At 53.1% G+C, this 27,956-nt stretch overlaps 1 protein-coding gene and 1 long non-coding RNA gene across 7 annotated transcripts in view; both read right to left on the bottom strand.

The window, feature by feature from the left end:
• The window catches only part of IQSEC1 (IQ motif and Sec7 domain ArfGEF 1), a 423,845-nt gene that overhangs the window by 174,799 nt on the left and 221,090 nt on the right, over positions 1-27,956 (bottom strand). The gene's annotated exons all lie outside the window — the stretch shown is intronic.
• LOC144615675 (uncharacterized) overlaps positions 5,038-27,956 on the bottom strand; it is a 73,028-nt gene continuing 50,109 nt past the window's right edge. The window contains exon 4 of the long non-coding RNA XR_013554103.2: positions 5,038-5,133. This is a non-coding gene — a long non-coding RNA (uncharacterized LOC144615675). The remainder of the gene's footprint in view (positions 5,134-27,956) is intronic.

The raw sequence follows: 27,956 nt of genomic DNA, 5'->3' as shown, positions 1-27,956 counted from the left end.
GAGCCTACGGCGTACCCCAAACCAACCTCACAGCACCTCCCGTTTCTCACCCTCCTGACGAATTTGACTAATAGTTTTCTTAAATCTAAAAATAGTTTTTATTTAAAAGCGAAACTTCCTGTCACTGTGGTAAATCGTGTACTTGATAGGCTAGTTACATCACAAATAAATATTCAGATAAATAGGGTTATGAAAGAAAAATTGCTCGCCTGAAGCCCTCTCTTGGCCTCAGGGGTCTAAGTGTCCCTGGCTGGAAAACCCTGGGCTGATGCTGGGGACACCAGGCAGGGTGGGCACAGGGCAGACGTCGGGGCGGGCAGCGGGGATGGCCCTGCTCGTAAGCTGGGTCAGAAAAGACCAGGGATACGTGTGGCAGTGTTGGGGAAGGTCACAGGGCTATCCGTGGTCACTGTGGGGGTGGGACTCACTTTCCTCTCCAGGAATCTGTCTTGCTTGCCTCAGCTGCGGGGTTCTGCGTGCCTGTGTGTGTGTGTATCTGCCTGTGTGTGTGTGTGTGTCTATCTGTGTCTATTTTTGGTGACTGGCACCGCTCCTCAGAAACAGAGCGGAAAGGCCTCAGGCCCATATGAAGGGGACAGCAGTCCTCTATGGCCGCCTTATGTCATTGCCACAGGCTGGTCTGCTGGGTGGTCTCCTCCTGGGTCTTCATGGGAATCTGCGAAGTCATGCTGGGCTGTGTGTGTGGCTGGGGACCAGCAAGTGTGCCCAGCCCCCAGCTCACAGGGCCATGAGCATTTCCTGACCACAGAGCAGCACTCATTCTCTATTCGCTTGTATCTTCATCCATAGAATGCCGACTACTTCTTGCTTTGGGCCTGGCCCAGTCTAGGCAGTGGGGGTACAAGGTGAGATAAAAAGCCATGTGTCCTGCCCGGAGGAAGGGAACACGTCTTGAGGCCTTGACAGCCAACACCTCTCCCTGCCCAGCTGCCTCCCCTCCTGGCAATCACCCCTGCATCCCTCTCAGTGTCTGGGGCTCAGGTGGGCCTGACTCTGCTCCCAAGAACAGGCATGGCACTCAAGCTGGGCCCAGGAGAGGCAGGCCCAGACTTCACTGACACTGTCGCGCGAGAGAAGCTCTGAGCTTGAATTCAAACTTAAATCTGAAAGGTATGAGCCAGCACTTTCCATCGGGCCCCTTGAGGAGGAAGCCAATGCAGGGGGAAGCTAGACTCAGAGCAGAAGAGGGACAGGTCCAGGGTCAGGACTGGAACTTCTGGATCTAGCCATGCCTGAAGCTTTGGGGATATGTGAGAATCTCATTTCATTTAGGCCAGTTTGAAGTGGGCACTCTGTCACTTGCAACCAAAAGTCCTAATACATGTACCTTCTAATAGTTATAATTCTGAAGGAATATTTTAATATTGAGTGATTGTTTCAATAGAAAGGTACACAGAAAACTATATGATATGAGGGAAGGAGGGGCAAGTTCTTTGAGAAAGGGGATATAGGAAGGAAAAATGGAAGTTTCCATTTCCAGGATGTTGCAGCTGAGTCTAAAAGGATGACTAGAAGCTTGTCAGGTAGACAGTGCATGGAAAGGCATTACATCCATATGGAACAGCATGTGTAAAGGCGTGGAGGTGAGAAGCACAACAGCGAAAGTCAACTTACTGAAGGGCTTGGGCTTCTTCGGAAGGATGCTGAGGAGGGACATGAAACTAAATAAATCCCTTCATGGGGTATGGGTTCAAGGGGGAGAGGTTAGAGGCAGGGGGACAGTGCCTCTGGAGAAAGGGAACGGCAGGTCTGGAGGCCTGTGGTGGACAGTCGGTACTTCTCTCTGCCCTGTATACAGCAAGGGGTGGGATGGGAGAGAAGAAATGTGTTGGGGAGACGTAAGGGTGAGGTATGACGGCGACGCAGGGTCAAAGTCAACACCCAGGTTCCTAGCTTGGGCACTGGATGGATGGTAGTGCCATTTACCTACCTGGCGACCCAAGAAGAGGTACAGGGTGTAAGGAGAGATGACCCGGCCCCTTTTGGATGTGCTGGGGTACGGAGCCTCGGAGATGCTCAGGAGAAGCAGCCAGGAGGCTATAAGAATCTGGCTGGAGGCCCGGCTCCAGGAGGGAGAGGTGGGGAGAGAGTGGGTTGAAGAGGGAAGGCTGGGCAGAGCCCTGGGCATGTGGATATTTATGGGCAGAAGCAAAGGCCAGCAAAGGAGAGGGAGAAGGAGCCGCTGGAGCAGTGGGAAGAGGCCTGGCAAGCTCCCTGCCCGCAGCTGCAAGCTGCGTTCTGCAGCCCCTCCCCTGCAGGTCCTTCCTGGGGATCCGCCATCTGCCCTGTCCTGCCACAGTGAGTTAGGACCTGCTCCTGCCTCCCCAAGGACCTGAGATAACATAAGAATGGCATTTCTTAGCAAAAAGGAATCCCAAATGAGCACCAAGCTTCATGTTCAAAGATGTTCATTGCAGCATTATTTATAAGAACAATGAGCAAACCAAAACTCCAAACAAATATTAAGGTAAATGTACAACGTTGGGAGCTGCCTAAAAATGCATGGCTTTGCACGTGCTAGCAGGCAGCCTTTAAAGGACATGTTTACAAGCAATGATGTTAACATTTGTTAGTTAAGCAAAAAGTATGGTCTCGGGGCACCTGGGGGGCTCAGTCAGTTAAGCGTTGACTTCGGCTCAGGTCATGATCTGGCGGTTCGTGAGTTCCAGCCCCGTGTGGGGCTCTGTGCTGACGGCTCAGAGCCTGGAGCCTGCTTTGGATTCTGTGTCTCCCTCTTTCTCTGCCCGTCTCCTGCTCATGTTCTGTCTCTCTCTGTCTCTCAAAAAATAAATAAATGCTAAAAAAGAAATTAAAAAAAAAAGTAGGTTCTCAAAGTATATACGTAGTATGAACCCTGTAATGTGAGTGTAACACACAGCTAGAAAAATGCCCAGGGGCGCCTGGGTGGCTCAGTCCATTAAGCGTCTGACTTCGGCTCAGGTCATGATCCCTCACAGTTTGTGGGTTCAAGCCCCACATCAGGCTCTGCGCTGACAGCTGGGAGCCTGGAGCTTGCCTCGGATTCTGTCTCCCTCTCTCTGCCCCTCTACCGTTCACGCTCTGTCTGTGTCTCTCAAAAGTAAACATTAAAAAAATTTTTTTAGAGAAAAAGAAAAATGACTGGAAGGACACATGCCAACATGTCACCATTAATAGTTGCCACCTCTGAGTGTTGGAAGTACGGGCCAACTTTATTTCCCTTTTCGTTTTGTTTTTCACAATTTCTACAACATGCTTAAATATAATAAGGGAAAATACCGTTTTCTGCAGGGGCCAGCACATAGGTTCGGAGTCACGTGTACGTTTGAATCCAGCTCCCTGCCCTGCCTCGGCGCTGGGCGCCTTCTAGCTCCTTCCAGTCTGGTTTTCCCTCCAAAGGTTCATCCCAGCCCCTCGCACAGGCCTACGTGGGTACCAGACGGGTGGACGTAGGCAGCGCGCCAGGAAGAGGGGGTGCGCCAGATAGGTGTTGCACAAAGATGACCAGCATCCTCAGAGGTCACAAAATCAGGATGCTGTGAAGGCGACCCTTTGGGCACAATGTGTAACTGGCTGGGCGCTGGCCGCAGCCTGAGTGGGTCCCGCTGAACCGAGCGTCCGTGGTGCACAAAAGTGCCACCTTCAGAGTCCCTGATACAGTTTTCAAAGCGGTGTTGTGGACGGTACCCTGGAAGCCTGGGAGCCAGACCCTGTGTTACCGATGGGGACTGAGGCTGGACATGAAGCCCCGAGGCCATGTCTGGAGCCTCCCTACGAAACTCGTTCCTGGCCTGAAGGGCGTGTGGGAGTCTGGGCCTGGAGTGAGGCTCCGCTGGGCTCCAGAAGGTGGGAGCGGCTGTCCTAGTTCTTTCTGTCGGGCCCCAGACCCAGAGGCCAGGCGGGGCCTGAGGACAGGACCACCGACAAGGCTGACCCTGGGAGCCCGGGCCCTGCGGTCTCCTCTCCCCATGTCTCCAGGTGGCTCTGGGCCCGAGTTTTCCTGTCTGTCACCCGCTTGTCCTTACTGTAGAGGGGATTTGGAAGGTGATTCTTCTCTGGGCTGGCTGGGGCTGATCTGGTCGGTGAGCTGGGCTGCCAGTGGGGCCCTTATGGCAGGGCTGGGGTCCAGAGTCACCCCGCCCAGAGAGACATAGTCTGTCTGGTCTGATGAGGGCTGTTCCCAGGGCAGACTGGGCTGGGGCAGGCTGGGGGCACAGCAGACACAGACTCTGTTCTCAGGCCTCAGTTCCTCAGTTCAGGTCTCCACCAACCGCTTACCTGCTGTGTGACCTTGGGCAAGCGACTGCCCATCTCTGTGCCTCAGTTCCTACCCTGGAAAATGGGAAAAGCAGACCCCCACTGGGAACAGACACAAGAAGGGTTACAGGAGATGTGCCTGCCACAGCACATACTAGGGGAAGCCTGGGCTCAGGGAGGGCATGCAAAATAGTAGTCCTCGGCCTTGAGAGGTCTGTCCCTGTCTCCATGCTGGTTCAGCCTCAGGAGAGGGGTCTGGAGGAAGCTAGATGCGCAGAGACACCCCCAGGAGTGAGAACCAGAGGGGATCTCTTCTGGGAGGGTCAGGATCTTTCTCTACCCTAGTTGGGGTTACTGCCAACTCAGACTGTGGCACATCATCTCGCACAAACACAAATCACATCTGTCCTTCTCTAGCTTCAAAATAGAATCCACATGCCTGGCTTGGCATCATGGCTCTGCCAGTCTCATTCATCCCTTCGCCCGCTCTGTTCCATGCCAACCTGTTCCTGCCTCAGAGCCTTTGCACATGATATTCCCCTTGTCAGAACACCCCCCCCCCCCCCCCCCCCAGATCTCTGCACGGCTCACTCTCTAGGTCTCAGCTCAGAGATTACCTCTTTGGGAGGCATTTCCTGAGCACCCTTGGTGAAATGTTCCTCACCCCCTACCCCTCACCATTTTATTTCATCCAGAGTATTTTAAATCAACCTGTTTAGTTGGTTTTTTCTTCTTCTTCTTTTTCAACATCTGTCTGCCATCAAGAGAATGTTGGGTCCCCAGGGACAGAGTCACCACCTGTCTTGGCCATCACAGCATCTCCCAGTGCACTGATGTGGCTCGGCATACAGTAGGTGCCTAATAAATGTTCACCAGCTGAAAACATAAATGGATGATCTCAAGCCACACTACCTGGCTCACCCCACTGGATCCAAGGGAACATGGGTACCACCCCGTAGCTTCTCATTATTTCCACATGTCACAACCTCTGTGGGTTTGGTAAAAATCCCAGCCCAGACGAACGTTCTTCCCACAGTCTAAATCTGCACAGGGCAATTACTTGCGCATCCGCACTAATAATAGGTCTTATGATTATAGTTTATTTGCTGCGATTTTAGTTAATAGACCGGATGGAATATTTGCATGTGGAAAGTTCCCCGGCTATTTCGGAGAGCTCCCAAATTCACCGCTCATGGGAGAAAAGGCTCTTGGTGCAGAAGGAGCCTCAAGTGCACGCGGGAGGCCCGGAGGCAAGCCCTTTACCTCCCTCAGTCTCCAGTTCCTCATCTGTAAAGTGGGGTGATAACACCTACCTCTCTGGGAAGGAGTCCATGAGCCAATCTCAACCCTCTGCCACCATGAACACTGTGCCCTTTGCACCAGTATCCACATAATGGCTCACTTTAAGCTGATTTTTTTTTTTAACTTGGATGTTTTTGTTTGTTTGTCTTAATTTTTTTTAACGTTTATTTATTTTTGAGACAGAGAGAGACAGAGCATGAATGGGGGAGGGGCAGAGAGAGAGGGAGACACAGATTCTGAAGCAGGCTCCAGGCTCTGAGCCATCAGCCCAGAGCCCGACGCGGGGCTCGAACTCACGGACCGCGAGATCGTGACCTGAGCCGAAGTCGGACGCTTAACCGACCGAGCCACCCAGGCGCCCCTGTTTGTTTGTTTTTTAAGTAGGCTCCACACCCAGCATGGAGCCCAGCATGGGGCTTGAACTCATGACCCTGGAGATCAAGACCTGAGCTAAGATCAAGAGTCAGACGCTTGACTAACTAAGCCACCCAGGCGCCCCTTGAATGCATTTAAAAGGGAAACTTTGTTTCCCACCAGAGTCCCACCAACAGGGAGGCTGAAGGGTCCAAAGGAGCTGGCCACCCATGCATATGTTCATTCCATGAGCACCTACTGTGTGCCGGCACCTACTAGGTGCTGGGATACAGCAATAAACGAGACTATGTCTTTTCTGTTCCCCTCTCCTTCCTCATCTCCTCACCCGGCTCCTCCTTGTCTCCGTGTCCCTGGCCTCTTATTGTCTGCACTCACCCCCTGGTAGTCTCATCCAGACTCCTAGCTTTGTAAACCACCCAGACGCTGGCCACACCCATGTTTACACTTCCAACCTCTACCTCTCTGTTGATTCCAGACCCAAGGTCCAGGAAGGACTCCTAGGACACGGTAAGCTCAACATGTCCGGCAAGGTACATCCCATCTCTCCCCAAACCCTGCTCCTCTTGCGATCTCGTTTTCTCGGCAAGGCAACCTTACCCTGTTATTTCCTCTCTCCTTCTCGTACCCCCCACCCCACACACCTGCTCTCGCTACTCCGCACCTCCATATCCCACCCTGGTCCCGGCCTCCCTCTGAGCTCTGGATGACCGTAAGCCTCCCTGTTCCCCGGGTTGGCTCTCAATAGCCTATCTACAGACAGCAGCCAGATTGTATTCTTGGGCTAAAAGTAAGCAAGGCACGTTGACTGCTCTGCTCAGCACCCTCCAGGGCTCCCGGCCCATTCAGAGGAAAAGCCGAAGTCCTTGCAATGACCCACAAGGCCCTGAGTGATCCCCCTGACCTGTCTCCCACCCCTCTCCCCCTCATTCACTCTGCCCCAAGCGTAGGGTCTCTTCTTCCCTCCAGCCTGCCCAGCCCTCTCCTGCCCCAGGGCTTTTGCATGTGCTGTGGACTTCGCCCAGGGGAATATTAAAACAAGGGCACTGACCCTGAGCACTCAGAAACACCTCCTGCTCTGCTAAGTACTAACTCCTTTGTTGCAAGTCCTGGGGATGTGTGAGGGGGCCACTAGTGGGGCTGGACAGCACAGCAGCAGCATGGGGACGTTCTAGGGGCTCAGGCATGGTCTTCAACTCACTGGCATGAAAGTATTTTAATATTTTAACAAAGGTACTTACCTGCTGAACATGAGCCCTGCCTTGGCCCAGCCACTCCTCTCCCAACTATCTGCTTGTATCTTTGTCTCCTTTGGGCCTTTGCTCAGGGCCCCATCCTCAGTGAGGCCCTGCCGTATGCCCTCCCCAGTCCACACTGCCAGACCCCATCCTTGCCTTTTCTCCTTAGCGCTTCTCATCGTCAAAACTCTTCCTAGTCCCAAAGTGGAAACAACTCAAACATCCATCAACAGGTGAATGGATAAAGAAACATGGCCTGTCCATGCGATGGAATATTATGTGGCCATAAAAAAGGAAGGGCTGACATGGTACAATGTGGATGAACCTTGAAAACATTGTGCTTAGTGAAAGAAGCCACAGAAGACCACGGATTGTGTGCTTCTACTTATATGAAAGGTCTAGAATAAGTAAATCCATAGGGACAGAGTAGGTTAGTGACTGCCAGGAGCTTGGGGCCCGGGGAGGGTGAGGAGCGAGTTCATGGGTACAGGGTTTCTGTTTGGGGTGATGAGGATGTTCTAAAATTGATTGTGGCGATGGTCGTGCAACTCAGTGATTATGGTATAAACCATTGAGGGGCTCAGTCGGTTGAGCGTCCGACTTCAGCTCAGGTGTGATCTCACTGTTCATGAGTTCAAGCTCCACGTCGGGCTCTGTGCTGTCAGCTCAGAGCCTGGAGCCTACTTCGGATTCTCTGTCTCCCTCTTGCTCTGCCCTTCCTCTGCTCACACTCTTTCTCTCTCTGTCTCTCTCTCAAAAATGAATAAACATTAAAAAAAAAAATTTAAACCACTTAATTGTACACCTTAACAAAATTCATGTATTTTTAGTTATGGATTCTAGTGTCTGGCCTGTCCCCTCCTCCCATTACTGTGTCAACTCCACGCAGATAAGGTTTCTATCTGTTTTGTTGACTGCTATATTCCCAGTGGTCGCGACACAGTAGATGCTCAACAAAACACTGAATGAGCGAGGGGATGAAATTTGAGCTCACGGCACAGCTCCATGGTGGTCCCACCATTCAGGCACATCCCCCACATTGTCCCCCACATTGTCCCGCTCTGTGTCGGCATCTGCCTCCCCTGCTGGCTGTGAGCTCTCTCTGCAGGTCATGCCCATGAGGCGTGGAGGGTGAGGACGCCACAGGCCTCTCGCAGGGTAGGTCCTGGCCCAGACCACAGGTCCTCCTCTGGCCCACACCCCCTCCCCATACCACTGCAAGGGGCACCTTTGCTCAACACGCATCTCCTGGGCACCTGCTGGGCATTTGGCGATACAGGGCAGAACCTCACACCCAGAGACCAGGAGAGTCTCAATGGAGAGCTCGGATCTGGAACCCTGGGCCCACGAGGTTCACCTCCCCCCCCCCCCCGCCACGCTTGCTTGGTTGATGACCCCCGGGGCAGAAGGGCTGGGACTATACCCACCATCCCCCTGGCTGCCTTGACCAAGAAGCCAGGCTGCAAGGGCAGCACGTGGACGATACTGTCCTTCCCCTTCTCACAGCCCAGGCCCTCCTGGGCCTGACACCTACTGCCTTCCTCCCAGGTGGTTTTTATATAAGATTTAACTGAGGGGGTGTGGCAGGCCAATGATCTGCATCAAGGGAGTTCCCTCCTGGCTGAGTGAATGACCCAGACGCGGACCTCTGGCGGGGACGGGGTGGGGGACCGCGGTCACCCACACCAGCCAGGAGCCAACTGTGTTTCTGGAATCAAGCTTCAGCTATCACTTCCAGGGACTGCTGAGGGCTGGTCTGGATGACTTGGTGCAGTTTGCTCACGTTAGCTCTTTTCTTATTCTTTTTTTTTTTTTTTTTTTGTTAAAATGTTTTTTTTTTTTTAACATTTGTTTTTGAGAGAGAGCAAGTGAGCACGAGTGGGGGAGGAGCAGAGAGAGGGACACAGAGGATCCGAAGCAGGCTCAGCACTGTGAGCGTAGAGCCCGACGCGGGGCTCGAACTCACGAACCAGGAGATCATGACCTGAGCCGAAACTGAGAGTCAGCCACTGGACCGACTGAGCCACCCAGGCGCCCCCACATTTGCTCTCTAAAACTGCACTTGCATGGTGTATTTGCAGGATTCAAAACCACAAAATATGAAAGGTTTATACTGAAAAGTCTGGTCCCCACCTCTCCTCCTCCCTTCTCAGCTCTGTGGCTCCTATTCATCAAGGCATTACGTTTTCTGCAGGCTTCCTGTGCAGGAAGTCGCTTTGTTTTCACAAACAAGCAAATACGGGGCAAAGACTCTGAACGGACATTTCTCCAAAGAGAGGTCCGAACGGCCAAGAGGCGCACGAAAAGGTGCTCGGCTTCGGCCCTCGTTAGAAAAATGCAAATCTAAGCCACGATGAGAAACTAGTTCACACCCACCAGGACAGCTCAGACGAAAACTGGATGGCGACAAGTGTTGACGAGGAGGTGGAGAAGCAGGAACCCTCGCGCACTGCTGGTGGGAACGTGCACGGTGCAGCCCCTGGGGCAGGCGGTCTGGCAGTTCCTCAAAGTATGAAACATGGAGCTGTCACCGGACGCGTGACTCCACCCCTAGTGCGCACAAGAAGCGGAGACGTGTGGACGGAGAAAGCTGTGCACGGATGCTCGCAGCAACGTTACCCAGAATCGCCCCAAAGTGGGAAAGACCCAAATGTCCACCGACTGATGAGTGGATCAACAAACTGTGTCACATACATCCAATGGCACGTGACTTTGCCGCAAAAAGGAGTGAGGGGCTGACACATGTTACAAGGCGGACGAGCCTTGAAAACATGACGTTCAGCAAAAAGAAGCCGGTCACAGAAGGCCACAGATTGTAAGATGCCGTTTACGTGAGATGTCCAGAAGAGGCCAATCCATAGAGATCGAGAGTAGATCGGTGGTTGCCGGGGGCTGAGGGGAGAGCGGGGTGAGGGAGACGGCTAGCAGATATGGGGTTTCTTTTTTAAAATAAACTTATTGTTGGGGTGCTCAGTTGGTTAAACGTCCGACTTCGACTCAGGCCACGATCTCACGATTCGTGGGTTTGAGCCCCGCGTCGGGCTCTGTGCCGACAGCTCGGAGCCTGGAGCCTGCTTCCGATTCTGTATCTCCCTCTCTCTCTGCCCCTTCCCTGTTCACGCTCTTTCTCTCTCAAAAGTAAAGAAACATTAAAATTTTTTTAAAAATTTATTATTGAAGTATAGTTGAGGTGCAATGTTCTGTTTGTTTCAGGTGTGCAACACAGTGATTTGACACTTCTTGCATTACACGATGCTCGCCGTGATAAATGTAGTGACCATCTGTCGCCAGACAACGTTAATTCAAGACTTGAACCATATCCCAAGTGTCGCACTTTTCATCCCTGTGACTTATTCTATAACCGGAAGTCTGTACCTCTTAATGTCCTATTTCACACCCCCCACCTCCTCCCCTCTGGCCACCACCAGTTTGTTCTTCGTACTTAACATTTTCTCTTCTCCAGCTTACTTTATTGCGAGAATACAGTATAAAGTCCGTGTAACACACAAGATGTGTCAACTGCCTGTTTATGCTACCAGTAAGGTTTCTGGTCAACAGGAGGTGATTAGTAGTTAAGTGTTTGGGGAGTCAAGAGTTACATGTGGATTTCTGACGACACAGGGAGCCCTGGCCCTCAAGCTGTCCAAGGATCGACTGTGTACCTAGCACATTGCCCTGGATTTTCACCCGGCCCGTTCTTCTCAGCAGGTAGGTGTCTTCTCACAGGGGCTTTTCCTGCCCACCTGTCCCCTGACGTCATCCACCCCGTCACCCTCAAGCCACTATCTTCGGAGCACTTACCACTTTCTGAAAGCATCTCATTTGTTTGCTGACTGTCTCCCTCATTCAGGTATAGACTCTGTAAAGGGGAGGGGATTCTGCTTGTTTTACTCACTGGTATAGACTCAAGCCTCGGGACCGCGCCTGGCACATAGTAGGCACGCCTCACAGGCAGTGTGGGTTTGGCTCCAGGCCATGACGATAAAGCCGGTGTCTCAATAAAATCAAACGAATGTTTTGGTTTGTGCGTATAACAGTGCATCTAAAAGTTACGTTTACACGCCACGGTTGACTCTCGAACAATGTGGGCGTTAGGGGCTCTGACCCCCATGCAGTTCGAAATCTGCGCCTACATTTTGACTCCCCCTAAACTTAACTGCTAATAGCCTCCCGCGGACCAGAGCCTTACCGGTAACATAAACGGTCGGTTAACCCATATGTTGTGTGTTGTATCTATTATGCACTGTATTCTTACAGCTATAGCTGTAAGCAAGCTATAGAAAAAAAAAACTTTATTAAGAAAATGATAAAGAAGGGAACTAAACTAAAGCAAGCTATAGAAAAAAACTTTACTAAGAAAATGATAAAGAAGGGAAAATACATTTATAGTACTGTAAAAACTCCACACATACGTGGACCCACACAGTTCGAACACGTGTAGTTCAAGGATCAGTCACACTGTTGTCTATCGAGTGTGCGATTGTCTTGTGTCCAAAAAAGCAATATACATACCTTAACTTAAAAATACTTTGGGGGCGCCTGGGTGGCTCAGTCGGTTAAGTGTCTGACTTCGGCTCAGGTCATGATCTCGCGGTTCGTGGGTTGGAGCCTCGCATCGGGCTCTGTGCTGACAGCTCAGAGCCTGGAGCCTGCTTCGGATTCTGTGTCTCCCTCTCTCTCTGCCCCTCCCCTGCTCACACTCTGTCTCTCTCTCAAAAATAAATAAAACATTAAGAAGAAATTAAAAAAAAAGTAGACAATAATGCATTGATTGACGCTTCCTTTCACAAGCCATTTCTCTGTAGCCTGCAATGCTGTTCGAGAGCATTTCACCCACAGGAGAACTTCGTTCAAAATTGAAATCAATCCTTGCAAACCCGGCCGTTGCTTTATCAATTAAGTTTATGTAATATTCTAAACCCTCGGTTGTCATTTCAACAATCTTCACGGCATCTCCACCAGGAGTTCATTCCATCTCAGGAAACCACTTTCTTGGCTCATCAGTCGGAAGCAACTTCTCATCTGTTCAAGATTGATCATGAGATTCCGATAATTCAGTCCCATCTTCAGGCTCCACTTCTAATTCTGGTTCTCTTGCTCTTTCCGCCACAGTTGCAGTGACATCCTCCCCTCAAGTCCTGAACCCTTAAAGTCCTCTGTGAGGGTTGGACTCAACTTCTTCCAAATTCCTGTGAAGGTTGATATTTTTGCCCCTTCCCACGAATCACGAATGTTCTTAATGGCACCTAGAATGGCGAATCCTTTCCAGAAGGTTTTCCATTTACTTTGCCCAGAGCCATCAAAGGAATCAGGATCTATGGCAGCTATAGCCTTAGGAAATGTATTTCTTAAACAATAAGACTTGAAAGTTGAGGGGTGCCTGGGTGGCTGAGTTGGTTGAGTGTCCCAACTCTTGATTTTGGCTCAGGTCACAATCTCACGGTTCGTGAGATCGAGCCCCACGTCAGGCTCTGCACTGACAGAGCAGAGACTACTTGGGATTCTCTCTCTTCCTCTCTCTCTGCCCCTCCCCAACTTGTGCATGTGCTGTCTCTCTCTCACAGTAAATAAATTAATTTAAAAAATTTGTAAATGTTTATTTTTGAGAGAGGGAGAGAGAGAGAGAGAGAGAGAGAGCGAGCGTGAACAAGTAGGGGAGGGGCAGAGAGAGAGGGAGACACAGAATCCGAAGCAGGCTCCAGGCTTTGAGCTGTCAGCACAGAGCCCGACATGGGGCTCGAACCCACAAACCGTGAGATCATGACCTGAGCTGAAGTTGGATGCCCAACCGACTGAGTCACCTAGGCACCCCAATAAATAAATTAACATATATATATACACACACACACACACACACACACACACACACACATGTAGGGGCACCTGGGTGGCTGAGTCACCCAGGCACCCTAATAAATAAATTAACATATCTATATCTATATCTATATCTATATCTATATCTATATCTATGTATAGGGGCACCCGGGTGGCTCGGTCAGTTGGGCATCCAACTTCAGCTCAGGTCATGATCTCACGGTTTGTGGGTTCGAGTCCCACGTCGGGCTCTGTGCTGACCGCTCAGAGCCTGGAGCCTGCTTCGGATTCTGGTTCTCCCTCTCTCTCTCTGCCCTTCCCTGCTCACGTTCTACCACATTCTCTCTCAAAAATCAATAAACATTACAAACATATTTAAAAATATATAAAAGGAATCTTTTTGTCTGAGCAGCAGGTCTCAACAGTGGGCTTAAAATATTCAGCAATCCACGTTGTACACGGATGTGCTGTCATTCAGGCCTTGTTGTTGCACGTAGAGAGCATTGGCAGGGTAGATAAAGCGTAATTGTCAAGGGCCCCGGGATTTTCTGCATGGTAAGTGAGCACTGGCTTCGACTTAAAGCCACCAGCTGCATTAGCCCCTAACAAGAGAGGCAGCCTGTCCTTTGAAGCTTTGAAGCCAGGCATTGACTTTGCTTCTCTCGTTATGAAAATCCTAGACGGCATCTTCTCCCAACAGAAGGCTGTTTCATCTACACTGGAAATCTGGTTAGTGAACCCACCTTCATTCGTATCTCAGCCGGACCTTCTGGAAAACTCGCTGGGGGTTCTACATCAGCACTTGCTGCTTCACCTTGTCCTCGTATGTTGGGGAGACAGCTTCTTTCCTTAAACCTCACGAACCAATCTCCGCTAGCTTCAGACGTTTCTTCTGCGGCTTCCTCACCTCTCTCAGCCTTCACAGAATTGAAGAGAGTCAGGGCCTTGCTCTGGATTAGGCTTTGGCTTAAGAGAATGTTGCGGCTGGTTTGATCTCTTATCCAGACCACGAAAACCTTCTCCATATCTGCGTTCAGGCTGCGTGACTTTCTTACCGTTTTTGTGTTCACTGGCGGAGCACTTTGAATTTCCTTCCAGAACTTTTCCTTCGCATTCGCATCACAGCCTTTCTTGGGGCCTTTCTCAGTTTTTGACACGCTTGCCTCACTAAGCGGAATCACTTCTACCTTTTCACGTGAAGTGAGAGACGTGGGAGTCCTCATTTCACTCGAACGCGTAGAGGCCACTGTAGGCCTCTTCACTGGCCTGATTTCAATATTATCGTGTCTCGGGGAACAGGGAGGCCCGAGGAGAGGAAGGGGGGAAGGGGAGGGGCTAGTCGCTGGAGCCGTCAGAACACGCACATCTTTCGATTAAATTCCCCATCTTTTATGGACGCGGTTCACGGCACCTCAAATCAGTTACAGCAGCAACATTCAACAATCTCTGATCACGGATCGCCAGAACAAATAGATTAACAACGAAAAAATTTGAAATACTGCGAGAATTACCGAGATGTGACACAGGGACGCGAAGCGAGCAAATGCTGCAGAAGAAAGGGCGCCGAGTGACTTGCTTAAAGCAGGGTCACCACGAACCTTCGATTGGTGTAAAAAAAAAAAATGCAGTATCTGCAAAGCGCAATAAGGTAAGGTGTGCTTGTACTCAAAACATATTTGAGGAACGAGGAAATGAACGAGTCTGCTTACATGATGACGGATAAAGTCGCTGGGCTTTTTACTCAAGTGATCGGTCCTCTTCCTTCACCACCAAGCCTGCCAACTTCCCCCTCCCCTCTCCTTTCTCCTTGGCCTCCCTGAGAATACCCTCCTTTGTGGCTCCTGCAAGAGCAGGAACTTGGGCGTGGAAGGTCCTGAGAGCCCCCTGTGGGACCTGCCCATGATGCTCCAGAGAAGTCCCAGCTCCCGGCTGTGCTGCGGCCTCACCCTGGCTGGCCTCTCTGAGCCGGCCACTCACCCCTTTGTCCATATCCAGCCATTCCTCAACTCCTGGCCCATTGTCAGCCTCCCTTTGGATCCAGGGACACTGAGTGTCTCTGGCATAGAAACAAAGACACAGGCACGTCTGAGAGATCTGCAGGGATTTTCCTGAGAAAGCCTTACCCTCCAGGGGAGGGGGTTGCTGCTCAGCTGTTCGGAGCTCCTGCCAGGTCTCTTTGGTCTGGAGCTCCCCCATGGAAGATGAACAGGCATAAGGCAGCTTGTGTAGGGCTAGGGTGGGCAGGGCCTGGAGGAACCGGACAGCCCGGTCTGGAGCAGGGCAGCTTGGTGGAGGGCAGCTCAGCACCCCCAGGCTCTACAGGCAGTCCTGAAACCCAGAGAGCAGAGATGACACCAGGAGGGAGCCAACTGCAACGCCTTCTGGGGCCAAGCTGATCCGCGCTGTGCAGGGTTGAAGCTGACTGCAAAAAGGAGTGAGCTCCCCGTCTCCGTGACTAAGAAAGCAAGGGTCTGTCAGGGGCAGAAGAAGGCCTTGGGAGCCTCTGCCAGCCCTGAGGACTCTGGATCCCAGGGATGTCCCCATGAAGTTCTCAGGGAAGTCCTGGTGTTGCCCCAAGCCCAATGTCATGGGGTGTAATACTACAATGTCCCAGCAGAGGGCAGCATGTGGCTGCCACACAGTCCTGGAAAGAGTTGCTGGCAAAACCCCAAACCTCTGGGACTCAAGGAGGTCCAGAGAGGCCCAACAGACCTGGCTCCCTCCCAGGCCTGCCCATGAGACCACTCGCCACCTCCACACCCATGCCAGTCCCGAGCATCTTGTTTCTAGATTGGATCCTTTTGGCAACATCTCCATGCGTGGAATTGTTTTAGCCCCACCCAGGTCCAAAGTCACCCCTCAGTGGCCTCACCCATGCACTAAGTCAGACTTGAAGGTCCCACTCAGATACTGTCACTTCTCAGTGACCCACCCAGGTCCTAAGTCACAAGGTGTCCCTCAGCAGTCTGCTCTGAGAGCCCGGGGAGGTGGGCCGGGCTGTGCCTGGTCAGCTGCCATATCCTACCTTGAGGACACTAATTTCGCATTTATCAATTTCCACTGTCCGTTTTTCTTATGTATTTTAATCCAAGGCATTTTGAGTCCTGCCTCCCACAGCCCTGTGAGGAGCTTATAGGCCTGGCCCTGCCCTGCCTGTGCTCAGGAAGATCCTCACCCCGGCTCTGACACCAGGTTCAGGGTGAGCACAGCCCGCACACGGTCTCCCAGGAGGCCACGAGCCTCTAAAAGCAGCTTCCAGAGGAGGAGCGATGTCTCAGGGAGGGGACTGCACTGTGTGACCCTGGGGACTGCCTCACCCTGACCCTCAGGCTCCTCATCTCTCAGGTTTGCCATAAGGAGGTGGTGGCAGAGAAGCAGCCACGTCCACTGATGGGGGGTTGAGCGTGAGTGGTCACAGCAGCCTCTTTCTTCTCCTCAGGCCCATAGAACAGAAGTAGAAACTGAGGACAGTGAAGCTCGGGGTCTGTCTCTCGCCACACGGCTGAGCAGAGGGGCCCAGGAGCCAAACCCAGGCCAACTGATTCCAGCAACCACATGTTCACGAGGGCCTTCTCTCAGTCAGTCCTACACCTGCTAAGCTGTGTGACCTGGGGTAGAGTGCATGCCCTCTCTGGGCTTCTACTGGAAATTCAGGGAGGGTGGGAGTTCAGTTCGATCATTACCTCCCCGGAAAGCAGAGGGGCACATTCAGATTATTCACGAACAAAGACTTCACTGATGTCAAATCAGACCCTAAGCGAGGTAGGTGTTCTGTACTTGGCGCACGGTAGGGGTTCAGAGGGGCCACTGCTGCTGTTTCACCATGGTAGTGACCATGGTCATCAGTGAGCTGGCACCAGTCAGATCTTGCTCTCTGAGCACCCTCCCTCTTCCTCACCTTGCTCTAGGCTTACTGCACAGGCGAATGAGCCAGAGACTGCCACCATCCCTGTCCCTGGGGTCCCCTGGGCTGCGTGTGACCCGGTCCAGATGGTCACTGCCTTCCCCAGAGGTGAGCCTAGCTGGGCAGGGTCTCGCCCTTCCTGAAGCCTCCTCATGGTTCCCCTAACCAAAGCATCAAATGTCCACCCCAGGCTTCTTGAACCAGAACCCCGGGGCAGGTCCAGCCCTCGGGGTGTTAACAGCCTTCCCACCGACATCCTTGCAGCCCCATTAGGGAGACACTACCTCTTGAGAGGCAGGAACACAGGCTTTGGCGCCCATGGAGCAAAGGATATTGTAATGCATGCCCTGCACTTCCCAGAGGCCAAGCTCCCTTCCTGCTCCATCACCCTTCCCTCCCCAGCCATCTGGGGCTTTTTCTGCCACTCCAAGTCTCCAGGTAGGCCCCAATGGGGATGCTGAAGACACAATCACCAGTCTTTTAGGAACGCGTGTTTGTGAATGAAGCCTGGACGTCTTCTTGCAGAGAATGCTGAGTGAGCCTTTTGGGGCTGGCAATTTGCAGAGCAGTCCAGATGTGGCAGGACAATGGGGGTCTGATTGGCAGGGGAGCGGGAAGGGCCAGCAGCTGCAGAGCAAGGAAAGGTAGGGTGTAGGAGGGGGGCGGCGCACAGGAAAATCTGCAGGGAGGTAGGAGTCCTGCAAAGGCATGGGACGGGCCAGGTCTCATTCTACAGCCCCAAATAAAAGCGCTGACCCAGCTGTACCGGAGAAAGGCCTGGGCAGGAGGCAGAGGGACTGGCGTGAGAGAGGAAGGAGGCAGCAGGCTTCTCCTGAGAACTCTGTAATTCATTCATTTATCTGTGTACTCATTAAGTCACTCATGCATGCATGAACGCCTTTGGAAGGCATCATCATGAAATGGCAACAGCTCTCAAGGGCCATTCAGACTCTGTGGTTTAAATTCTGGCTCCTGCACATATCTGGGTCCTTCTGCCCCAGTACCCACATCTGCGCCATGAGCTTGGTATGACGCTAAAAAAAGGATCATACAGGGGCGCCTGGGTGGCGCAGTCGGTTAAGCGTCCGACTTCAGCCAGGTCACGATCTCGCGGTCCGTGAGTTCGAGCCCCGCGTCAGGCTCTGGTCTGATGGCTCGGAGCCTGGAGCCTGTTTCCGATTCTGTGTCTCCCTCTCTCTCTGCCCCTCCCCCGTTCATGCTCTGTCTCTCTCTGTCCCAAAAATAAATAAAAAAACGTTGAAAAAAAAAAAAAAGGATCATACAGGTAAAAATGCTCAGCACCACCCTTGACTCTTAGTAGGTGCTTACTAAGCATGGGCTCAGCTTTCCCGTCTCCTCTTTTCCCTCTCGGTCATTCTGACATCTTTTGAGTAGCTAGTATGTATCAAGAACGGACCTGGCCAGTGGGAGACAGACAAAGGCAAGACCCCTAGACCAGGCTCTGGCTCTTGAGAAGTTCACAGTCATGGAGGCAAAGGATGGCGAGGGACAGGCCTCTAAGTGACATCAGGGAAGGGGTAAATGGCCATTCATTTATTTGCTCATCCCTTTAGTTATTCATCAAATTAAAGGTATTATGTCACTGCCTGAGGCGGCACAAAGCAAGGCCCTTCCCACAAGGGATTCACAATCTAGCAAGAATCCAGTATGTTTGGAACACAGAAGTCAAGCAACTGACAGTACTGGGAAGGCAGCACAGAGGAGGTGCCGTATGAGCTAGGTTTTGAAGGATGCGTAAGAGTTCCCTAGGGGAAGGAGACAAGAAAGCACACTCCCAGAAACGAAACAGGACAAGCAAAAGCATAGCAGGCTTCTGGTACTTGGAAAGACTGTCCTAGCAGAGGGCAAACCTGCTTGGCTCTAGACTCAAAATACATCCTCATGCCCTCCGGAGACACGGAAGAAACACCAGCTGTGGTCTGTGACCGGTTCTGGGCCTTCAGAGATAGTTCTCATTTACTGAGCATCTATTCTCTGCCTAAAGTCTCCCAGGCCTTCGTATATGTGGCCTCCTTCCATGCTTGCAAACCTTTGAGAGTGGTCTGGTTTTCTCCTGGCTCAGGAGGAAGTTGAGGCTCCAAGACAGAAAGCGACTTACCCGCTAATACCACTGGTTGGGAGAAGAGCTGGGATTTGAATCCAGATCTGCCTAGCTCCAAAGCAATGGTCTTCCCCTGCCCTGCATTTGGACCTAGATCCGCTGTCCTCGGTCACTAAGTCCTCCACATGGGATCTTCGTTCTCTCTGCTGGCATGTTATGCAAGCTCCGCCCCCCCTCCCCCCCTCCCACCCCCCTCCTGGGCTGGGGGCTCGAGCCTCTGGCCATGCTCCTGGGCTGGCATGAACCCTTCTGGATTTCACGCCATCGCCCTTCACCTTTGAGGATCTGGCCTCAGCCCCTCCCTCTGTGAAATGGGGCCTGGCCCCTCAGCTCTGCCATTCCTGACACCCCTCTCTCCACCCTTTGCCTCTGCATCTGCAAAACCCTGATAAACCATCTCTGGGCCTTTAAGGGCTTTTTATTTCTCCAGCCACGCTTTTCTCTACATTTTAATAAGCTGCCTGCAAAATTGGTGATTGATGAGTAAGAATGAGGAGGATGTGGGGCTGAACATTTTTTTCCTCGGAATCGCTTCTGGCTGCGCACTCGACTTTAAATTGATTAATAACGTGCGGGTCCAACATTAATTATCAGCCATTTGTCACCGGGGAAGGCTGAGGCCTGAGCCCTGCTTGCAGACCTTGTCCTCATGGCCAGCTCCATGGCACTGTGGGAGATGCCCAGCTGCCCTTCGTGGGCACCGAAGGCCCCGGACACTTAAGGCCCTTGCTGAGCTCGGCCCCTGGAACCCTGAGCACTGTGGCGGCATCTAGAGGCCGAAACTGAGCATCCCAGGGTGATAGCGCTCCTGATGCGTGCCTGCCCCCAGGTGGCTCATGGCCTCACCAGACCCTAGGCTGGCTCTGAATAAGGTTAAAAGGATCCCAGAAGACCCTGGAATTTCTTCATTCAACCAACACAGAGCAGCTATTACATGCAGCCATTTTGGGGGGCACTGAGCAGTGAGCGAGACAAGGTCCCTGACTTTTGGGGAGGCTGATAACAGAATCATAGGGAAGTGCAGCAATGTCACGAAGTGGGGGGAAGCTAAGATCTCTGAAGGAAAGCAAAGCTGGTAAGGTTGGAAGGGCCAGGAAGAGGGCGACAATTACCCATTTAAATAGGGGTTGGGGAAGCCCTTGCTGAGGAGGGGAGTGAAGGAAGGAGCCGCAGAGGTATCTGAGGAAGAACATTCACGGCAAAGGGAGCAGCAGTGCAAAGGCCCTGAGGTAGGGGGAAATGGATGATTAGAAATAACACTTTGCTCCATGAACGAAGTCGGTCACAAAAGACCACAGAGCGCATGGTCCCGTTTATAGGAATATTCAGGACAGGCGAGTCCACAGAGACAGGAAATGGGTAAGTGGTTGCCAGGGGCTTGGAAGACGGGGGTAATAACGGGGAATGACTATTAATGGGTATAGGTTTATGGGTGATGCAAACATCACAAAATTAGACAGTGGTGATGGTTGCACAACTCTGAATATACTAAAACCGTTGCCTTGCATGCTTTAAGCGGGTGGGCTTTCTATATGTAAATTACCTACCGACGAAGCTGTTGCACAATGACTATGTCACATGTCAGGTAGCCAACAGTGCCCTGAAGGAGAAGGAACTGGGGTAAGATGGGGAGGGGGGTTAGGAGGCGACACTTGAGCAGAGACCTGAGTGGAGTTTCAGGTCCAGGAATGGGTGCAGCTGGACTAGGCTGCCTGTGTCTGCCACCTGGGGAAGTTGATGCCAGAGGTGGGCACGTGGGCGTGTCAGACTCCGGCCTGGGGGTGCTGACAAGTACTCGGTGGGGTGGGAGGGGATGCCGCTTCAGGTGTGCTGGATGGCATTTCGTGAGAATCTGACGTTTTAAAACCACTAAGACTTGCATCCTCTCAGAGCCAGTGGGACAAATGCTTTTCAGGCTCAGGTCCCTCGGGTGGTCACGGAGGTCACTACCGTCCTCTGTTCAGAAAGAGCGGAGGCGGCACCAGGCGGGGCTTACAGGTAGTGGCCATTCTGTGCCTGAGTGCTGGCCCAGGCATCCGTAGCCCTTAGAGGCCCCACTTAAGTCACATCACTGGCAGAGCTCGATCTTTTGGGAAGCCACAGTCAGTATTTACAGGAATGAAGCAGGCCAAGGTAAATGGGACTTCTCCCAGATCACCCTGGGGCTCCAGCTCTGGGAGGGCTTCTTGGCCCTAAGTTTTAGGAAAATAGCCATCAGTGTTCCCCAAAAGGTCTCCCTTGGGGCAGCTTTAGATACCAGGAAAGCCCCCTCAACCTCAAAGTGCTCCCTGTTCATGCCCAATTCACCTTGTCTCCCTATAAAAGCAGAACCAGCAATGAAGGAGGTGGTTCTGGGCAGAGGGCTCAGCACGTGCAAAGGCCCTGAGTGAGGTAGGAGTGTGCCTGGTGTGTTCCAGGATCAGCGAGGAGGCCGCTGTGCTGGTGCAGAGGGAGTGATGGGGACAGTTGAGGAGGGGTGGTCAGAGGACTGGCTGGTGCAGGCTTTGGATGGCCTTGGCCTTTACTCTAAGGTGGGAGCCTTGGGAGGGCCCCTCTGGCTTTGTGCTGAGAACAGATAGCAGGGTGGCAAGGGCAGGAACAGGGAGGGCAGGGAGGAGGCTGGTACAAGGAGCCATGGGAGAAGACTTCCCCATGACCTTGAGTGAAGCTCCACCGACTCCTCCTTAGCATAGAGTGGTGGGGGAGATCCAATGAGGCAGATGAAGACCATAGTCCTCCTTCCAAAATGAGGTTTGGCTGGCTCTTTCCTCTTCTGTCTTTATACCAGGCTCTTCTTACATCTAGGCCTTTGCACACAGTTCCCTCTGCCCAGGACACTCTTCCCTCTCTCCTCATCTGCCTGGTGAAACTTCATCCTCAAGTCCTAACCCCTTGGGTGTTGGGGTGGTTTCCTCTGCTGGGGTTGGCAGCCCAGGGTGAGGCATTTCCCCTCAACACACACAGAGGGCTTGGACTTTCAGTGCAGACCGGCCTCCAGGACATCCCCTTGAGGCCCGCCCTCCGAGCTGAGACAGAGCCAGGGGCTGAGGACACCACAGGGTTACCTATCCTCAGGTCAGTGGTTTGGGAATGGTGGAGGGGGTGGCGGGCAGACCCAGCACAATGCCACCAAGTGAGGGTAAATCCAGCAAAGCCCAGGATTCCGGGCCAAGTCAGGTTGTGTCTCTGGCTGAATTTTTGCAAAGCCTCACACTCTGTTCATTGATTAATTGTACAAATGTTTACCGAACCCTGGCCTAGGCCCTGGGGATTGGGCGGTAAGTAGGAAAGACAGTTCCTGCTACCATGGGGGTAGGGATAGACGGGAAGCTTGTGCACAGGTGCACACTCAATACTTGGAGAGGGCACTACGCGCCGTGAAGGTGTCTGGGGATGGTCCGGGAGTGTTTCCCAAGGAGGTGACCTGTGAGCTGAGACCTGGATAGTGACAAGGCACCAGTCATGCAAAGACCTGGGATACTAGTAGTTCAGACAGGGAGTGGCCAGTGCAAAGTCCCTGAGGCCAGAGAACACCCTGTGTACTTGAAGAGCTGCAAGGGGAACGGAGTGTCTGAAGGGGAGTGCCCCTTCAGGGGAGGTAGAGGGGGAGGCGGGGCAGGTGTGATGGGGAATCTAGATTTTGGGCAAAGTGCAAAGCATCGGGTGTTCCAAACCAGCAACATGATGTGGTTTGTGCTTATAAAAGCTCCCCCTGCTGAGACAGTAGAAAGGAAACGGAGACCCAGGAGGCCCTTGGGTGGATGGGCAGTGTGATGCCTGAAGGGCCACTGGTGCTAAAAAGCCTGGAATTGGGGGGGAGGTGGTGGAGATATAGGCTGGAGATATAAATTTAGAGGCCATCTTTCAGTTTCATTGTTTCAGAGATAAACCCTTATAAAGTCCAGCAATCAATAAGCAGACTAACACTGGCCATCTTCCCCACCCAAATCCTGAGAGAGCATTTCACGAGTAAGTGCTTTCAAATTGACTCTGGTCTAGGGAGGGAAGGAGGGGCTGCGGTGAGACAGGAGCCCAGGCACCAGCCGGCGCTTGATAAAGTCTGCCCACGCCTCAATGGCATCCACTCACCAGGGGCAGTGTGAACAGTCACCTGCCTACATTCTACAGCAGCGCAGCCCAAGATGGGCCGGGGCTGGTGAGCCAGGCCCTGGGCCCAGCCCTGCTGTGATAGTGCGGGGACACCAAAGGAATACAGCCACGCCCGCTCCATGAGCTGTGGCAAAGCACTGCACTGGAGGCTCGGTTTCCTAGCTGTGTGGCCTTCAGCCCTGGCCAAGCGTCTCTGAGCTTTACTTTGTTTATCTGTGTAACGGGCATAAAATTACGTGTATGCCGCAGGGACTCCGTGAAAAGGAAACGAGCAGATCCACATCACCGGTTCTCCGCAATGGTGCCGCAGTCCCCTGGGGGTGTGGGGATCTGAAATTTGGGGGGTATTTGTGGATTGCCACAGTGATGTCTATTCACATCCCAGGCTACTGTTGCCAACTGCAGGCCACCGGGTCCTCCCCCCTCAAGGCCTTTGCACAGGCAGTTCTCCCTGAAACTGTATCTGCTCATTGTGTGTCGCACCCACTAGAGTGTGAGCTCCAGGAGGGCTGAGACGTGGGCCAGGGTGTTTACTACCGTGTACCCAGCACTGAGGACGGTATTTGTCACAACCCACTTAACCTGACAATAATACCAGGGGTCAGGAGTTTCCAGATGAGGAAACTGAGGCAGGATAGGAGCTCCTCTGATGAGGACCCCAAGCAGAAACGCAGCGGGCTCCCCAGCTCTGAGCCAGAATCAGTACCCCAGGGCCCCACCGGGAGGCTGTGGGCACCTCCTTGGCCCTTCCCCGACCCATGTTCCCAGTGCACCTGGGACCGATCAGCTCGGGGAAGGGGCCACATCATTCCTGCCACCTGCCTGTGCCGGAGCTGTCTGCACGCTCAGAAACCATCGGCTTCCCATTAGGCAGATCAATAGCTTCCACTGGTTTCCAATTTGTGTTTCCAGAAATTCATCTCCCAGCCACCTTTTTAATTAACCCCCCTCCACCACACCTGGGGCACAGATACATCACCCGCCCTAGGCCGCCTCTGCAGACCACAGATCACGAGGCTCCGCGAGCCACAGGGGAGCTGCAGGTGTGTTTAAAGCTGCTTCCCTGTCACCGCAGGAGCTGACCCTGCTGGCTGGATGCCATCCACTCTGTCCCCTGCTCCTCGCTGAACCCCCGTGGAAGGGCTGGGTCCTCCCTCACAGAAAGAAAGCAGGTGATGAGAGGCCAAGGCAGTGTCCTGAGGTCCCCCAGCTGGCAAGAGCTAGGACAAGTGCACCTTTGAGGCAGGCAATTGGCAAAGCGCTCCCCAGATGCCGCAGGACAATGGGGTCTGGCTGGCAGGTGAGCAGGAGGGGCCAGCAGCTGTAGGTTCAGGGCAGGGAAAGGTGGAGGGAGTGTGATCCCCAGGAGCCTCTGCTTTCCCACACCTGGGGTCTCCTGGGTATTCTGCACTGCTCACCTGTCTACCCCTCCAGGGCCTACTGCTGCATCCCTGGTGCCTGGCACATAGTAGGTGCTCAGTAATGGCCGCTAAATGAGCAGTAAATACTTGCCGCACTTTGCCCTGGGCAGTGTTCCCAGAGCTTCTCTAAATGACCTTATTTCAATTTCACAGCTGTCCTCGAGGCGGGCATCACTAGTGTATGCATTTTATAGGTGGGAAGACTGAGGCCCCGAGAGGTTAAGTGACTTCCCCAAGGTCACACGGCGAGTCAGTGGTAGAGCTGCGATCTGAACCTGACTCTGGAACTTCACTCCACGCTCCCTTACCTATTCCCGGTGGCCTCAGCTCTGAAGGGCAGGAACTGGGTCCTGTGCCCCATGGAACCTCCACCATATATACCATCATGTAAACGTGTTTGTTGAGTGAATAAATGAGTGAATTACGCACTCCTTGTCCTTTAAAACACAGTACAGTCAACCAGTCTGCTGGCACAAATCTGGAGTGTTTCTGGTCGGGGATGAAGGGGAGAGAGGAGTGAATCTCCTGGGGCACCCAGAGGTGACAAGCCTCTCAGTAGTTACAACTCGGGGGCCATTACTAGGGACCCTCTGATCTCACCCCACCTCCTTCCTCACCAGTCTGTTATATTGGGGTTCTCTGTCATGTATACAGAGGGCACAGAGCCACGATTTGGTTTTATGTGGTGTCTTAAGACTTTCCAGTGAGATAAGTGGATTACTGTTGACCCAACATCTGGGCAAAAAGAGCCTGCTATGCGTGGTCATCCAAGTCAGCTTCCGGAGGTGGCCAAAGTGAGACATGAAAGGAAGGGGGCCATGATGGACCCTGCACCTGTGGCCAGTGAGAGCAGGTGAGTCCGGAGCCAGGGCAGAAGGGAGGAGGGGGACAGCAGGGGGAAGGGTGGGGTAGGGAGAGCTGGGACATCCACCGGCTGAGGTCTGGTCCCCAGTGGGTGCACAGGAAAGAGAGGGTGATATCCAGAGTGTTTGCACCCAGCTCATCCCTTCCCCACCAGGTGGGCAGTCCCTGGAAGGGGACCCGGGGCTCCCATTGCCCACACGCCATTGTGACCCACCCCCCGGGCTCCCGCTGCCCACACGCCACTGTGACCCACCCCCGGGGCTCCCGCTGCCCACACCCCATTGTGACCCACCCCCGGCGCCCCGCTGACCACACGCCATTGTGACCCACCCCTGGCGCCCCGCTGCCCACACCCCATTGTGACCCACCCCCGGCGCCCCCGCTGCCCACACCCCATTGTGACCCACCCCCGGGGCCCCCGCTGCCCACACCCCATTGTGACCCACCCCCGGGGCTCCCGCTGCCCACACCCCATTGTGACCCACTCCCGGGGCTCCCGCTGCCCACACCCCATTGTGACCCACCCCCGGGGCTCCCGTTGCCCACACGGGGCTCCCGCTGCCCACACCCCATTGTGACCCACCCCCGGGGCTCCCGTTGCCCACACGCCATTGTGACCCACCCCCCGGACTCCCGCTGCCCATACCCCATTGTGACCCACCCCCGGGGCCCCCGCTGCCCACACGCCATTATGACAAATAATGACAAATCTACTTCATCTCAACCCCCGCAACATATATGCTGGCAATCATCCTCCACGCTTATGGCCTGCCCAGATCCATCTAAAGGGTCTCATGGCTGAGGTTTCATTAAACGGCAAGAAACGGCGTTTTCCTGGCAACAGCTAGCCCCTCAAGGTCCTGGAACCTTGAGTCCTAGAGTAAGTCTCCAAGGAATTCTGGCTCTCTCCCTAACCCCCTCCCAACCTGAGGGTATATAATGAGCTACCTGTCACGACGCCAGTGCAGCTCTCCCTGCCCATGGGACCTGTCCCCGTGCTTTAATAAAATCACCTTTTTGCACCAAAGACTTCTTCACGAATTCTTGCTTGGCCATCGGCTCCAGACCCACGAACCCCCCATCACTCCAAAACTTCACCACCTCCACCTTGTGCTTCCTACAACTCCACATCCAGCAGGTCACTATCCCACCGACACTCCTCCAGCCTGTGAAGCTGTTCTGGATCTGGTCCCACCCGTCGCCCTGGCCAATCTCCTGTGCCATGTCCCCGGGCTTCCTGGAGCTCAGCATCGTTCCCTGCACTTAAAAAGCAGGGACGGGGCTCCTGGGTGGGCCTCAGTGACTCAAGCGTCCCACTCTTGGTCTTGCTCAGGTCGCCATCTCACAGTTTTGTGAGCTGGAGCCCCGCGTCGGGCTCCGAGCGGATAGCACAGAGTAGACTTGGGGTTCTCTCTCTGTCCCTCCCCCACTCGCACTGTCCCTTCTCTTTCAAAACAAACATTTTTCCTTTAAAGTTAAAAAACAAAATAAAATAAAGGCACGGACACGTGGCTCTCATGGCTCTCATTTATTTGTTTTTTTTGGGTTGTATTTTATTATTTTTTTTAAATACATTTTTTAATTTATTGAGAGGTTTGAGAACCTGATTTTTTGGCTCTAGGGACATCCTCCCTGGCTGCCTGTATTCACTGCTGGTGTCGGAGTTTGTGGCTGGCGAGTTGCATCTGGGCCCGCTAATCGTGGTCACTATGGTGGTCCCTTCGGAGGTCAGACTACTCTGCTCTGAGAACAGGCCTGTGCTGGAACAGGTTGCGATGGAGCTCCAGGAGCGGACTGTGGTTGGTGTCCTGATCGTGGGCTGGATAGTTGTCAACGTGTACCACATGTTTTCACTCTCCAGGGACATGAAAACCAGAGCATTGTGTTCCCTGTTTTCGATATTTCGTTCCGCGTCCCAGAAGACTTCCCCCTCAAACGGCTCCAACCCGGTGGCCAAGCAGTACCAAACCACCCCCAGGCTCCAAGCGTTTGCGGAAGGGGTGTCCTCCCTTTGCTGCAGGAAGAGTCGCGGGGCAGAATAAGGGGGGCTGTCCCAGAAAGTGTGGAGTTTGTAGCCAGCAAACTGGATGCTCAGTCCAACCCCCGTGAGTTTTACCTTCAGCTTCTTTTGAAAAAGCAGTGTCTCTAGCTTTAGATACCCGCCTATCATACCTTGTTGGTGGCAGTACTCCACCACCGATAACAGCTGGCAGAATTTGTCTGGAACCTCCTCCGTCACTTGGCCACGGTGCGTAAAATCGTCACGCAGGTTGTCTCTGCTTACGTATTCTGAAAGGAGAACCAATGTTTCCTTGGTGTTGATCACCTCAAGTGACTTGACAACACTTGGGTGACTTGAGGTCTTCATATTCTGGGCTTCACGACAGGGTCCCTGGAGGCCAGCGGGGTCCTTCTGGGTTTTCTTGATGAACGTCACATCAGACTGCTTCCTGGGGGGGATGCTGCCCTCACTGGTGATCTCGGAGATCTCGTAAATACAGAAGTCCTCCTCACCAGCGGTAATGGCCTTACGCCCCTGAAGCATGGTGACC

The sequence above is a fragment of the Panthera onca genome, chromosome A2 (genome assembly GCF_046562875.1).
Source record: "Panthera onca isolate mPanOnc1 chromosome A2, mPanOnc1 haplotype 2, whole genome shotgun sequence".
NCBI lineage: Eukaryota > Metazoa > Chordata > Mammalia > Carnivora > Felidae > Panthera > Panthera onca.
This window is presented reverse-complemented; position numbering and strand designations above follow the sequence as displayed.